Source organism: Oncorhynchus mykiss, chromosome 28 (genome assembly GCF_057628025.1).
Source record: "Oncorhynchus mykiss isolate SJ-2025 chromosome 28, ASM5762802v1, whole genome shotgun sequence".
Taxonomy (NCBI): Eukaryota; Metazoa; Chordata; class Actinopteri; order Salmoniformes; family Salmonidae; genus Oncorhynchus; species Oncorhynchus mykiss.
In genome coordinates, this window is record NC_143049.1 from 8,689,661 (window position 1) to 8,705,528 (window position 15,868).

General features: G+C 42.5%; 1 protein-coding gene and 1 long non-coding RNA gene across 2 annotated transcripts in view; one reads left to right on the forward strand and one right to left on the reverse strand.

Moving 5' to 3' along the window:
• Window positions 1-15,868, reverse strand: part of LOC110508434 (semaphorin-6B) — a 65,485-nt gene that overhangs the window by 18,882 nt on the left and 30,735 nt on the right. The window lies entirely within an intron of this gene.
• LOC149970702 (uncharacterized) lies at window positions 1,208-12,523 on the forward strand. The gene is made up of 3 exons (XR_016492927.1): window positions 1,208-1,347; window positions 1,716-1,777; window positions 12,500-12,523. It is a non-coding gene; the product is annotated as an uncharacterized LOC149970702 (long non-coding RNA).

The following is a 15,868-nucleotide window of genomic DNA, read 5'->3' on the forward strand; positions in this document are numbered from 1 at the left end:
GACTGTGAGAGCACCACAGAACATTCCTGAAAAGTTCTCATTAGGTTTCCAGGTAATGTATTAACACAATGTACCAGTAATGTTTTCGCAGCAAACCAAGATTTGTCCTGTGAAAGTTTCCAGAACATTCGTTAAGTCATGGCAAAGGTTCTCATAACGTATAAAACATTTGCCCGATGTTGCCAGAACGTTCCTATAACACATTTAATCTGTTATTTAATGATTCCCATAATGTTTAATTAGGTTGTGGGAACAGTCTGGTGAGAACATTGTGCGGACATCACAAAGATATGTTCCCAGAAAATAAAAACTGTCCAGTTGTGTGGATGATTATACAATGTTTATTTTAGGGTGCAAAAAAACATTTACCCGATGTTACAAGAACGTTCCCAGAACACATTTTGTATGTTCTTTAAAGGTTCCTAGAATGTTTCATTAGGTTGTGGTAACAAGAGATATGTTCCCAGGGTCACAAAACATTAATATGGTGTTGACAGAATGTTGACAAAACAGTTTTTCTGAGTTATTTAAATGTTCCCAGAACATGTAATTAGGTTATAGGAACAGCGTGAGTACATTACAAAATATGATCAGTTGTGATGACATTGCTGACAAAATGAAATAGCGCCCCTATGGCGCTATTTCATTTTTGGATAAAAAACGTTCCCGTTTTAAGCGCGATATTTTGTCACGAAAAGATGCTCGACTATGCATATTCTTGGAAAGAAAACACTCTGAAGTTTCAGAATCTGCAAAGATTTTGTCTGTAAGTGCCCCAGAACTCATTCTACAGGCGAAACCAAGATGATACATCACCCAGGAATTAGCAGAATTTCTGAAGCTCTGTTTTCCATTCTCTCCTTATATGGCTGTGATTGCGCAAGGAATGAGCCTACACTTTCTGTCGTTCGCCCAAGGTCTTAGCAGCATTGTGACGTATTTGTAGGCATATCATTGGAAGATTGGCCATAAGAGACTACATTTTCCAGAGGTCCGCCCGGTGTCCTTTGTCTAAATTTGTGCGTAATCTTCAGGTGCGGGCATTTTCTCCTGGGATTCAGGAGAGAAAGCATGTGTCCAAGAACGATGTATCAATGAAGAGATATGTGAAAAACACCTTGAGGATTGATTCTAAACAACGTTTGCCATGTTTTCAGTCGATATTATGGAGTTAATTTGGAAAAAAGTTTGCGTTTTGAGGACTGAATTTATGGATTTTTTTTGGTAGCCAAATGTGATGTATAAAACGGAGCTATTTCTAATACACAAGGAATCTTTTTGGAAAAACTGAGCATCTGCTATCTAACTGAGAGTATCCTCATTGAAAACATCAGAAGTTCTTCAAAGGTAAATTATTTTATTTGAAGGCTTTTATGTTTTTGTTAATGTTGCGTGCTGGATGCTAACGCTAATGCTAACGCTAAATGCTAACGCGAAATGCTAACTCTAGCTAGCTACTTTTACACAAATGATTGTTTTCCTATGGTTGAGAAGCATATTTTGAAAATCTGAGATGACAGTGTTGTTTACAAAAGGCTAAGCTTGAGAGATGGCATATTTATTTCATTTCATTTGCGATTTTCATAAATAGTTAACGTTGTGTTATGCTAATGAGCTTGCTGATAGATTTACACAATCCTGGATACAGGGGTTTTTTCATAGCTAAACGTGACGCAGAAAACGGAGCGATTTGTCCTAAACAAATAATCTTTCAGGAAAAACTGAACATTTGCTATCTGAGAGTCTCCTCATTGAAAACATCTGAAGTTCTTCAAAGGTAAATGATTTTTTTGAATGCTTTTCTGTTTTTTTGTGTAAATGTTGCCAGCTGAATGCTAATGCTAAATGCTACGTTAGCCATCAATACTGTTACACAAATGCTTGTTTTGCAATGGTTGAGAAGCATATTTTGAAAATCTGAGATGACAGTGTTGTTAACAAAAGGCTAAGCTTGAGAGCTAGCATATTTATTTCATTTCATTTGCGATTTTCATGAATAGTTAACGTTGCGTTATGGTAATGAGCTTGAGTCTGTATTCACGAACCCGGATCCGGGATGGGGAGATCAGAAAGGTTAAGTTAAGTTGCACAAGACATTACCTTAATGTTATAAGAATGAAATGTCAGTTTTTATGATGCTCATAGCATAGTTGTTTTAGATTTAACATCATATTCCATTGATGTTCACGCAAAATTTCAAGAACATTTGGAAAATGTTATATTTAAGTTTTATCTAATATTACCACAACATTCTCAGCATGACAATTAAAACAGATTGGAGTACAACCCCTTTATGTTTCTCTCCAGATTTAATGGCAATTCGCATTTGAGGACTGAATTTTCGGTACTGAAACAGAGACACATGTCAATTTCGTTTCATTCATAGGACATTTGAACAGCATTTCATCATAAAAACAAAACCATATTCTTTAGACTTCATATGTTGACTGTAATAGATTGGTCTATTAACATGGTAATCTGCCTAGATAGAATGATAATTTACCTGATTGGTTAATCCTGTGACCTCTTAACTTCGATACGTTGATAGAACGTGCGGCCTCAAACATGCCCCTGTGTTGTACTACCATGTTTAGGACTAGTAAAGTTTCCCAACTGAGCTCCTCTCGCCTGTCTGGTTATTATTAGGTGATAAAAATGTAAAGTACCACAAAAATGGTGACGATGGATTCAAAATAACAAACATGTGGATTATAAATGGAGCAGGTGTGCACCTGGCAGGAAGAAAATATAGAAGAAACTGATATTTCACGGACACGAGGATATTCGCCAAGATAACAGTAGCAATGGAGAAATGGCTACTATGCAAGTCGGACGAGTGGACGAGTACAAAGAATCGCGGGAGGATTTCGAAAGTTATCTGGAGTGTTTGGAGCTATGGACATTTCCAAATGACATTAAAGACAACAAGAAGGTCCGTGTGTTTCTTTGTGTGATCAATGCGGAAATCTACGGACTATTAAAGAGTCTGATCACACCTGGTACACCAAATACGTTGCAGTATGACAAACTGAAACTTGTCTTGCTAGCTAACTACAAACCAAAACCTCTGGTGATTGCGGAGAAATTTTGTTTTAAAAATGTAACCAGAAGGAAGGAGAGTCTATCTGATTGTGCAGTGGCTTTGAGACAGTTGTCAGCTAATTGTGTTTTTGGACAAAATCTACGAGAGGCAGTAAAATATCTGTTTGTAAGTGGCCTGTGCTCTGAAGCTATGCAGCACAAGACGCTAGAAGAGAAGGATCTAACATGCAGAAAGGCAGGTGGGATGACATTGTCAATGGAGTTAGCTTCCAATAACACCAGGGAGTTTTCAGGGAAAGCAAAAGAGGCTCAATCGGTAAATGCGGTGAATAAAAATGCTAAAAAGTTTCCCAGCAGAGGAAAAGGACAGTTCAAGTGCAGCAATAACAATGGAGAGAAACGGTATTAAACAATGGCACAAGGCAAAAGAATGCTGGTCAACCACCATATTACAGGTATAGAGGAAAACATTCAGCTCATGATTGCAGATTCAAAAAGGAGTAATGCCATGTCTGTTCTAAAGTTGGACACATAACCTGTGCATGTAGGAACCGCAGGGCAGGACAGACATAGTATGTTGACACTGCTGAGTGCAATGACAATAGTTAGGAGGATTATTCAGAGCTGTTTGGGGCATATACTGTTTACACTACTTCCAATGGGGAAAAAGGGGATTACAGTGAACGTCAGTTTGGATGGAAAGGATTTGGACATGCAGTCAGACACAGGGGCCGCTGTCTTTCTGATCTTGTAAGTGTGTTACCTTGATGCTCTGTCTCACCTGTCGTTAAAGAAAACGCAAATACAGCTGACTACCTACTCAGGTGAGAAAATTTCTTTGCTAGGGTATGTTAAAGTGCCAATTGTTAAAGGAGACAGACCTGCACTGATGGGCCATAACTGGCTAAAGAAAATATAGTTGAACTGTATTTTCAGTGGAAAAGGCTGCGACGGATACAGACCTGGCAGTCAAAGCTTTACTACAGTGCCACTAGGTGGTATTTTCAGAAGGGCCACATTTCATCAAAGATTTCATAACAAAGACCAGGGCACGCCCTGACGCTCAGCCCATCCCATTTTCCAGAAGGCAAGACCAGTGTCATATGCATTGAAGAAAGAGGTGGACAAAGAGTTGGATAGGATAGAGGAGACAAAGATCACCACCAACGTCGAAAGGAGTGACTAGGCCGCACCAATAGTCATCGTTCCAAAGAGATTATAAGGTCACCATCAACCATATCGTGGAAGAGGAGACTTGCCACTTACCAAACATGGAAGACTTATTCACAACACTAGCTGGAGGGTACATCATTCAGCAAATGATATCTCTTGCACACCTACCAGCAGCTCCAGTTGGTCACATCTGCTCCTGCAATGCCCTCTACTGCTCATCCTGTGTCTCCTTGACCTGCTGCCACTCCCCCAGTACTCTCCCGCTCTCCCTCTCTGTGTGTGTGTGTGTGATTGTGTGGGCAGAGACCGGTGTGCTGGAGTCAGAGCAGATCCCCACCAGCTGCAACCTGTTCCATAATCAAGACCTCTACAAATACTCAGCCCTGTCGTAATCCCGCTGCCAGATCGTAATCTCTGCTCAGTCAGTCTATGTTTCTAGCAGTTTGTTCCTGTTTAGATCTTGTTGTCTTGTTGTATTGTTGTCCCTGCTTTCCCTTGCCTGGCACTGTTTTCCTCTCCACTATAGTTCTGCCCGCTCTGACTCTGGTCCCTGTCTCCAGTCCCACGTCTCGTCATCCTGCTACTATGTCCTGGATTCCTGTTTGAAAAATGATGATTAAATGACTGAACAAATATTCTAATTTTAAATGGAACTGTAACTAAGTAAACTTACACTCTGTTTTATTATATCTGATTAACAATATGAGTTCATAAGAAGGGATTGTGTGACACGGACAAGGAGTAATTAAAGTTAATGAACACCATTCCAACTAGGAAGAAAGGAATGGTTTGTGGATTAAGTAAACAGATAAGGTAGTTAACCTATGGTTGAACTGACAAAACTGAGCTCTGGGGTGTTTTAGATAAGGCTGTGAGTGCATTCCTAGGTTTTCTGTTAGTTAGAACTGTCAGCGAAGTGGTGATCGATAATGGTGAGGAGTCAAAAGTTAATTCAGTTTTGTTGTGTGTCCTGTGTATTTGCTAGGGGGTCAGAATGAACTTAGAATGAACTTTTAAAGTTCCCTTTGACCCGGTCGAGAGGAGGAGATTCATTTTAGGAGCAATGAAATGACGTCATGTTATTGTATATAAACTGTTGCTCGTGGTAACGTGGCAGCGCGCTCCGAGAATAAATTCTGTTACCTATTATTGAAAAGACTGGTCTCTGTCTATTTTATGCAAACAAGAATCTTACAAATTCTCATAAAATAGATTAAGGGAATTCAATTAATGAAAACATATTGGACTAACTAAATTACAGTAACAATTCCCTACTCTACTACTCCCTTGGATTCCCCTCCGGACCTGCTTACCCTGTCCCCACACCTCTCGCTCTAGCCTTAGCCTCCGCACCTGGTTTCCTGCAACCTGCCCAAGCGTCCCCTGGCCTGAACTCCATCTTCCCCCTGTGTTTCAATAAATACCTTGGTTGCTTCATCCTAGTCTCTGAGTCTGAGTCCGCTCTTGGGTTCCCCTGTTCCACTCCGCGTAACAGACAATCAACACTCACCGTGGGCTGTACAGGTATCATCGCCTAAGCTACAGTGTCTCAAGTGCTCCTTTAATCTTTCAGTCAGTCATGGAACATATCCTATAGGGAATTGAACATGTCACCTGTTTCAATGATTACACCCTCATCACAGAGGAACATCTGAAAAAGCTGGATGAAGTGTTCAAACATCTGGAGAGGTACAGTGGGATCCAAGTGAAACTCTCACAGTGCATGTTTTTACAAATCAGTGTGGAATACTTGGGTCATCAGATTGACAAGGAAGGACTGTATCCCAAAGACGGAAAAGTTGCAGCCATCGTCAAACCACCCAAGCCAACCAACGTAACAGAATTGAAGTCATTCCTAGACCTGCTAAACTATAATGGAAGATTCCTATCAGACCTGTTGACCTTGCTCCAGCGGTTGCACAAGCTTCTGAGAATAGAAGAACCATGGAGTTGGACAGCCACATGCGATGCAGTGTTTGATTAAAGCTAACAGCTGCTTCTACAGAGTAATGTCCTGGTGCATTACAACACCCAATGACCCCTGAAGCTTGCCTGCAACACATTACCATATGGTGTGGACGTCGTGATCTACCACTTCATGGACAATTGAGAAGAAAAACCCATTGTCTTTGCTTCGTGGACGCTATCAGGCGCAGAAAAGAATTACGCCCAGATTGAAAAAGAGGCCATGTCAATCATCTTTGGAGTAAAGAAGTTCACGTTAATCACAGATCACAGGCCTTTGCTGGCTATCTTGCTGGCTATCTGCGGTTCCAACCCCAGCAGCATTGAGAATGCAAAGATGGGCACTCATTCTTGTGGGGTACAACTACGACATCAAATACCAAGAGTCAACTGATCACAGAAACGCAGACACGTTGTCAAGATCTCGTACATCACTGAAGATCTTGTACAACGCTGTGTACTACTCCCTTCACAGAGGCGACTCTGGGATGCTGGCCTTCTAGGCAGAGTTGCAAAGAAAAAGCCATATCTCAGATTGGCCAATAAAAATAAAAGATAGGCAGAAGAACACAGACAATGGACAGAGGAACTCTGCCTAGAAGGCCAGCATCCCGGAGTTACCTCTTCCCTGTTGACATTGAGACTGGTGTTTTGCGGGTACTATTTAATGAAGCTGCCATTTGAGGACTTGTGAGGCGTCTGTCTTTCAATCTAGACACTCTAGTGTACTTGTCCTCTTGCTCAGTTGTGCACCGGGGCCTCCCACTCCTCGTTCTATTCTGGTTAGAGACAGTTTGTGCTGTTCTGTGAAGGAAGTAGTACACAGCGTTGTACGAAATCTTCAATTTCTTGGCAATTTCTCGCATGGAATAGCCTTCATTTCTCAGAACAAGAATAGACTGACGAGTTTCAGAAGAAATCTATTTGTTTCTGGCCATTTTGAACCTGTTATCGAACCCACAAATGCTGATGCTCCAGATACTCAACTAGTCTAAAGAAGGCCAGTTTTATTGCTTCTTTAATCAGAACTTGAATTTTTCAGCTCCGCTAACATAATTGCAAAAGGGTTTTCTAATGATCAATTAGCCTTTTAAAATGACAAACTTGGATTAGCTAACACAACGTGCCATTGGAACACAGGAGTGAAGGTTGCTGATAATGGGCCTCTGTACACCTATGTAGATATTCCATTAAAAAAATCAGCCGTTTACAGCTACAATAGTCATTTACAACATTAATAATGTCTACACTGTATTTATGATAAATGTTATGTTATTTTAATGGATAAAAATGTTCTTTCAACAACAAGGACATTTCTAATTGACCCCAAACATTTGAACAGTAGTGTATTTATAAAGCCCTTTTTACATCAGCAGATGTCACAGAGTTCTTATATAGAAACCCAGCCTAAAAACCCAAACAGAAAGCAATGCAGATGTAGAAGAACGGAGGCTAGGAAAAACTCCCTAGAAAGACAGGAACCTAGGAAGAAACCTAGAGAGGAACCAGGCTCTGAGGGGTGGCCAGTCTTCTTCTGGCTGTGCTGGGTGGAGATTATACTGTAAGAGTACATGGCCATTAAGGCCAGATTGTTCTTCAAGATGTTCATATATGACCCGCAGGGTCAAAGAGTAATTATAGTGGTTGTAGAGAGTGCAACGGGTCAGCACCTCAGGAGTAAATGTCAGTTGGCTTTTCATAGCTGAGCATTCAGAGTTCGAGACAGCAGGCGCGATAGAGGGAGGGAGGGAGGGAGGGAGGGAGGGAGGGAGGGAGGGAGGGAGGGAGGGAGGGAGGGAGGGAGGGAGGGAGGGAGGGAGGGTTGAAAACAGCAGGGTAGCACATCCGGTGAACAGGTCAGGGTTCCATTGCTGCAGACAGAACAGTTGAAAATGGAGCAGGAGCACGACAAGGTGGACTGGCGACAGCCAGGAGTCATCAGTCCGACGGTACCCCCGGACAGGGCTAACCAGGCAGGATAAAATCCCACTTTGCCAGAGCACAGCCCCCACAGCACTAGAGGGATATAAACAGAACACCAACTTACTACCCTGAGACAAGGCTGATTATAGCCCACGAAGATCTCCTCCACTGCATGAGCCCAAGGGGGCGCAAAAGTACGATCACGTCAGTGACTCAACCTACTCAAGTCGAGCCTGGCACGACATGAGGCACCCCTCCTAGGGACAGCAAGAAAGAGCACTAGTAAGCCAGTGACTCAGCCTCTGTAATATGGTGAGAGGCATAGAATCCCAGTGGAGAGATGGGAGCCGGCCAGGCAGAGACAGCAAAGGCGGTTCGTCACTCCAGTGCCTTGCTGTTTACCTTCGCACCCCTGGGCCAGACTGCACTCAATCACTGGACCTACTGAAGAGATGAGTCTTGAGTAAAGACAAACTCTGCATGAATGTCATCGCAACTGAGCATATTTTGTGTTTTGGGAACGTATCTCTTGTAACGTACCCACACTGTTCCCACGACCTAATTACATGTTCTGGGAACCTTTAAGAAACAGACTAAATGTGTTCTGGGAATGTTGTTGTAACATCAGTTGCACATTTTTTTGCAAATAAACAGTGTAGAATCATCCACACAATTGGAAATGTGTTTTGGGAACATATCGTTTCTGATGTCCCAACAATGTTCCCACCAGACTGTTCCCACAACCTAATGAAACATTTTGGGAACCTTAAAAAACTGATTAAATGTGTTCTATGAATGTTCTTGCAACATCAGGCAAATGTTTTATACAATCATTCTATAATCATCACCATGACTGGACAGTTTTTGTGTTATGAAATATTTGTTGTGACCTAATGAATGTTCTGGGAACTTTCACAGAACCAATTTTGGTTTGCTATGAATATGGATATTGTGAACCTTTTTCCAGAAAGAGAGGCAAAAAAAGTGAGCTGGTTGAGCATAACCAGGCAGCAGTGAATGAGATGGAGAGGGCAGAACAACCAGAAAGTCAAAGTGCAGCAGCAGCAGAGTTAGCCACAGGTTTGGTATTAGCTAACTAGCTAGTCTTTCTCAGCATAAGGGTTGGTTGATGCTAAATAAGATAGCTTTAGTGCTCAGCATCCTTAAGCTATTGGATGTCAGTCAATCAAAAATTCTAATCAGCTTCAGTGTTTTACTTTTTAGAAACACTTAGCTATATGTTTTATATTTCTAAGATACATATACATTTTATACCTTTAAAAACGTTGTTTTAAGTGTTTATTTTGGGACCACGGTATTGGTGATGTTCTTAATACACGGTGGATTTGACCTTCTCCTGGAGTTGACAGCAGCAGGCTAGACCCCTTCCTTTATGTTACAGCCTTATTCTAAAATGTATTAAATAAAATAAAAATCATCAATCTACACACAATACCCCATAATTACAAAGCGAAAACAGGTTTTTATACATTTTTGCAAATTCTAAAAATACAAAACAGAAATAAATATTCGGGCCCTTTGCTATGAGATTTGAAATTGAGCATAGGTGCATCCTGTTTCCCATTGATCATCCTTGAGATGTTTCTATAACTTGATTGGAGTCCATCTGTGGTCAATTAACTTGATTGGACTATTTGGAAAGGCAAACACCGGTCCCACAGTTGACAGTGCATGTCAGAGAAAAAAACCAAGCCATGAGGTCGAAGGAATTGTCCGTGGAGCTCCGAGACAGGATTGTGTCGAGGCACAGATCTGGGGAAGGGTACCAAAATATTTCTGCAGCATTGAAAGTCCCCGAGAACAAGACTCTTCCTAGAGCTGGCTGCCCGGCCAAACTGAGCAATCGGGGGAGAAAGGCCTTGGTCAGGGAGGTGACCAAGAACCCAATGGTCACTCTGACAGAGCTCCAGAGATGACATCTCTGTGGAGATGGGAGAACCTTCCAGAAGGACAACCATCTCTGCAGCACTCCACTAATCAGGCCTTTATGGTAGAGTGATCAGACTGAAGCCACCCCTCAGTAAAAGGCCACGACAGCCCGCTTGGAGTTTGCCGAAAGGCACCTAAAGGACACTCAGACCATGAGTAGCAAGATTCTCCGGTCTTGGTTAGGGAGGTGACCAAGAACCCAATGGTCACTCTGACAGAGCTGACAGAGCTCTCATCGAAGAGGCGCAAATATGAAGAGAAGTACATTGATTTGGGGTTCACTTATACTGGGAGTAGCGCCTTTCATCAGCCACAGTGTGTTATATGTACAAAAGTACTATCTCACAACTCAATGAAACCTTCACTCTTGAGCAGACATTTAGATAACAAAACATGGCAATTTGAAAAATAAGCCACAGGAGTTTTTGGAGCAGGAACTAAGACGACTTTCGAGTAGTAAGACATGTATAAAAGCAACAGATACCATTAATAAGAAGGGGCTAGAAGCGTCTTATATGGTGGCAAGGACAGGCAAGCCCCATACTATTGTGGAGGACTTCAATTCTTTGCGTATATGGCTGGGACAATGCTGGGGGAAAAGGCCCAAAAAACTATACAGACAATGACTTCATCAAACAACACTGTTTCACGATGCATCAGTGACATGGCGGGAGATGTTTTGAAACAATTACTGCTTCGCGTACAAGCCAGTGAATTTTATGCGTTACAGCTGGATGAGTCAACAGATGTGGCGGGCCTGGCACAGCTCCTGGTATATGTCCTTTACATTTATGGGGGGTCAATTAAGGAAGATATCCTCTTCTGCAAACCACTGAAAACCAGGACAACAGGAGAGGATATTTAAAAAGTACTGGACAGCTTTGTGACATCAAATGGACTTTGGTGATCAAGATGTTGGTACCTGTACTGATGGTGCAAAAGCCATGACAGGGAGACATAGTAGAGTGGTAACGCGCGTGGAAGCAGTTGCTCCCAACGTCACTTGGGTGCACAGTAGCATCCACCGAGAGGCTGTTGCTGCCAAAGGAATTCCTGAAAGCTCGAAAGATGTTTTGGACACTACAGTGAAAATGGTTAACTTTGTTAAAGCAAGGCCCCTGAACTCTCGTGTATTTTCTGCACTATGCAACGATATGGGCAGCGACCATGTAACGCTTTTACAACATACTGTGCTGGTTATCAAGGGGCAAAGTATTGACATGTTGTTTTTTTTTAATTGAGAGACGAGCTTAAAGTTTTCTTTACTGAACCTAATTTTCACTTGTCTGACCACTTGCATGATGACAAGTTTCTCACACGACTGGCCTATCTGGGTGATGTTTTTTCTCGCCTGAATGATCTGATTCTAGGATTACAGGGACTCTCCGCAACTATATTCAATGTGCGGGACAAAATTGAGGCTATGATTAAGAAGTTGGAGCTCTTCTCTATCTGCATTAACAAGGACAACACACAGGTCTTTAGATCATTGTATGACTTTTTGTGTGCAAATTAACTCAAGCTTACGGACAATGTCAAATGTGATGTAGCGAAGCAGCTGAGTGAGATGGATGCGCAATTACGCAGGTTCTTTCCCGAAATGGATGACACAAACAACTGGATTCGTTATCCCTTTCATGCCCTGCCTCCAGTCCAGTTACCGATATCTGAACAAGAGAGCCTCATCGAAATTGCAACAAGCAGTTCTATGAAAATGTAATTTAATCAGAAGCCACTGCCAGATTTCTGGATTGGGCTGCACTTTGAGTATCCTGCCTTGGCAAATTTCGCTGTTAAGACACTGATGCCCTTTGCAACCACGTACCTATGTCAGAGTGGATTCTCGGCCTTCACTAGCATGAAAACTAAATACAAGCACAGACTGTGTGCGGGAAATTATTTAAGACTGAGACTCTCTCCAATACAACCCAACATTGCAGAGTTATGTGCATCCTTTCAAGCATACCCTTCTCATTAACCTGTGGTGAGTTATTCACAATTTACGATGAACAAATAAGGTTTTATATGTAAGATGGTTAAATAAAGAGCACAATTATTTATTATTATTATTTTATTATTTGTGCCCTGGTCCTATAAGAGCTCTTTGTCACTTCCCACGAGCCGGGTTGTGACAAAAACTCACACTCATTCTCATGTTAAATAAATGTATGGTATAGTGTGTGTGTGTGGCAGGCTTACAATGATGGCAAAAAAAAAACATTTGAGAGTGTGCTGACCCTGGTGCTAGAGGGGGTATGTAGCTGGAGGTTTGAAGGGGTATGAGACTATAAAAAGTTTGGGAATCACTGCTCTACGAGATTGGGCTCTTCTGCAGTAGCTACTGAAGATACTACCTTGAACCACTTTCCAGTATTAACACATTCTACTGAGGAGAACCAGAGATCTACTGCATTTTGTCTCAACGCATTGTCCCTCTCCCATCTAGTCTCTGAGCCCCCTGACTTCTCCGGGGGCCTCCGACGAGGACCCACTGCGCCCCCCACGTCCATTCCACTCAGCCTTTGGTCCTGGGATACTGAGCCGGCTATCCCCTGGAGCAACCCACAGACCAACTCCCACAGGACCCCCGCCTCTGTCGTACATCAGCCATACAGGGTCCCTGGCTCCATGAGACCTGGGAATCCATGACCCCCTCTCCTCAAGGTAGCTACAGTCGGGAGATCCATTGTCCAGGATGTAGTGGTTGCCGAGGCATTATTGGAGTCACGGTGCGTGACATTACTTGGACCGGGGGGGGGGGGAGGGGGGGGGGGGGGGGTTGACAGGATTTAGAATACCTGAAGAACAAGTTATTGGCTACCGGCAAGCAGATGATCCTTTCTGACTCTATTCCTACACACGAGTTGATCATTCTCCCGCCAATTTTCAGTGGAATCTTGGATGAAGTCAAAACTGCCCTGAAAGAGAGTCGGATGTTATTATTATTATTTTGGGAACAACCTGAGCTCTTAAAAGGGACGGCTCGCACCCGAACAGGAAGGAGATAGAATGCTGAGTGTTAATATTGAAGAGGTGCTCCAAAAATGATGGGATGTCAGTCCTTACCCACAACAGGTTGAGTCTTGTTTTAATCCATTTCCTTGTTCAACGCATAGGCGTAATGGTTCAGTTCTAGGCAATCTTGTACCCGTTCCAATTCAAGCCTCCATGCTATTTTCTAATAAGGGGTTACCTACTTAACATGGCATGTTCGTATTAGAAACTCCATCTAATGTGAAAGTTTGATTTAGAAGAAGTTTGATTTATAAAAATGTATCTTATTGTAACTCTGGCTTCTCAAACCAATGCAGACATTCTGGTTATAACTGAATATTGGCTGATGTGTCTCTGACTGGTTATAATGTTTTTACATCTGACAGAGTTGACAGAGGAGGGGGTGTTGCCATATAAATAAAGAGCAACTTAAATGTTTATGTATCCATTACTGCCTCTCTACCTAAGCAATGTGAATGTCTAGTCTTAAATGTGGGCCTTGGTAATAATGCCCATCTGACGCTAGTGGGAATCTATCACCCTCCTTCGGCCACCTTATGTGCTCTTAGCAAATTGTCTGACCTGCTGTCTAATAGTGGGTGATATAGTGGGTGACCTTAATCAGGATTGGTTGATGCCAGTATCTGATAGGATGAAATATATTTGTACCGCCTGCATAAAAGACACTAAGCTACCTAAATCTCGCTCACACACTATTGCAAAGATAAATTATAGGAATTTTAATGAGCAAAATGGGTTTAAGTGACTGGTGGATAAGGCCCTTCATTATTTTATTTCCTTGTTTAACTCTGTTGCAGATAAACATGTGCCATACAAAAGACTAAGGTTCACACATGAACTGTCTGAGAAATTACAGGAAAGACATTTAGCTTGGGCTAAGGCTAGACTGACTGATTCTATGTCTGATTGGCAGCATTTCAGACATTTGAGAAATAAATGTCTATCTCCGGTTAGAAAAGCAAAATCAACATATTTCTTGAATTGTGTATCGGGGAGTGTTGGTAAGCCAGCCAAGTTCTGGAAACTGGTCAAATCTTTGAAACAACACTTCACCGCCTCGTTGCCCCAGCAGGTTTCGACAGCCTCTGGTCCCATACTAGACAAAAAATTATTTTACATTTTTTTGCATTTATTTGAAAGGATAGTCTATTAAAATGTGTCTCATTCCAATAGAGGGAGTCCTTTAGTCATTTCAGAAAAAAATCTAGAGAATGATGCAGACTCACATACTTGCCTTGCTAAAGATCGATGTAAAGAAATCCACAGGGGCTGATTCACTTGACTCCTTCTTACTACAGCGCTCTGCCCCACTCATTGTTGAACCTTTAACCTGTATTTTTAATTTCTAATAATGTTATCCCTTAGATTTGGAAAATGGCATGTCCTCCCCCTATATAAATGTGGAGATCCTTCTAACTTAGATTACTACTGCCCAAATTTCCAAGTTATCTTGCCTAGCCAAGGTATTAGAATTCCTGAACAACTCCCAGCTAAGACATTTTTAAACTAAATATGCACCAAACTGGATTTAGATCTGGACAGCTGGATAACTATGCTTGTTTTAGATGATGTTTTAAATAGGCTAGATCATAAAAAAAAATTGTGCTGCCTTATTTAAAGACTTTGGGTAGGCATTCGACACGGTTGACGATTCACTACTCATTCAAAAACTGTCTGAAATGGGCCTGGATAAGTAGTCTTGCAAATGGTTTAAGAACTATTTAACAGTCAGGACACAATGTGTGCTTTCTGTCTGTCACGTCCACTCCTGATCCCCTGCTCCGGCGCTCAACATCACCGGTCTACAAACCACCGATCCTGGCAACCCATCTTTACGCACAACTGGAAATCATCATTACACACACCTGCATTACACACACCTGCGCCTGTTAGTCACACCTGGACTTCATTACTTACTCTTTCCTCCATGAACGGAAGCAGCAGTTAACCAAGGCGTCTTCCAGATGGTCGGCGAACAGGGATACCTACTTCATCAACACCATGACCAGCTGGCTCATTTGGGGACGACTATTGATAAGGTCCTCTGCATTCTTCAACGAGTCAACATTACTCAAGGGGTGTCATCTCCAAACAGAGGAGGGTTCTCTTCTACAAGTCGAGCCAGTACCCCGGCCCATACAGCAGTCCGTCCTGGTCAGCGATACCTGATTGTCCCTCCCAGACAAATATGACGGGACTCCATTGAGATGCCATGGCTTCCTACTCCAGTGCTCCCTCTATTTCACTCATCAGGTGGGAGCCCCCACCACCGATTAGCCAATACTCCGTCAGTGTTCCAGGCATTCAAAGAGGTGTTCTGGGACATGATTGGACGCCAGGTGGACGTGTATATTGATGACATCCTGGTTTACTCAGAATCCTTGGAAGAGCACATCGCTCATGTCCAAGTATTCCTGGAACGCCTCCTGGCCAACTACCTGTACGTTAAAGCGGAGAAGTGCCAATTCCATCAGGAGGAGTTCTCCTTTTTGGGTTACCAGATTGGCCCGACGGGTGTCATGATGGATGAGAGGAAGGTGGATGCTGTCAGGTCATGGCCAGTCCCAACCACCATAAAGGGGTTCCAACGGTTTTTGGGATTTGCCAACTTCTACCGTCAATTCATTAAGAATTGTAGCTTGATTGCCTCTCCTCTAAGTTCTCTCCTCAAGGGTGGTCCCTGGAAGTTGGGATGGAATTCTGCATCTGACATGCCTTCTGCCTACTGAATTGTCGCTTCACCTCCGCTCCATTTCTTAAACATCCAGATCCTGCGGTGCCCTTTGTGGTGGAGGTTATC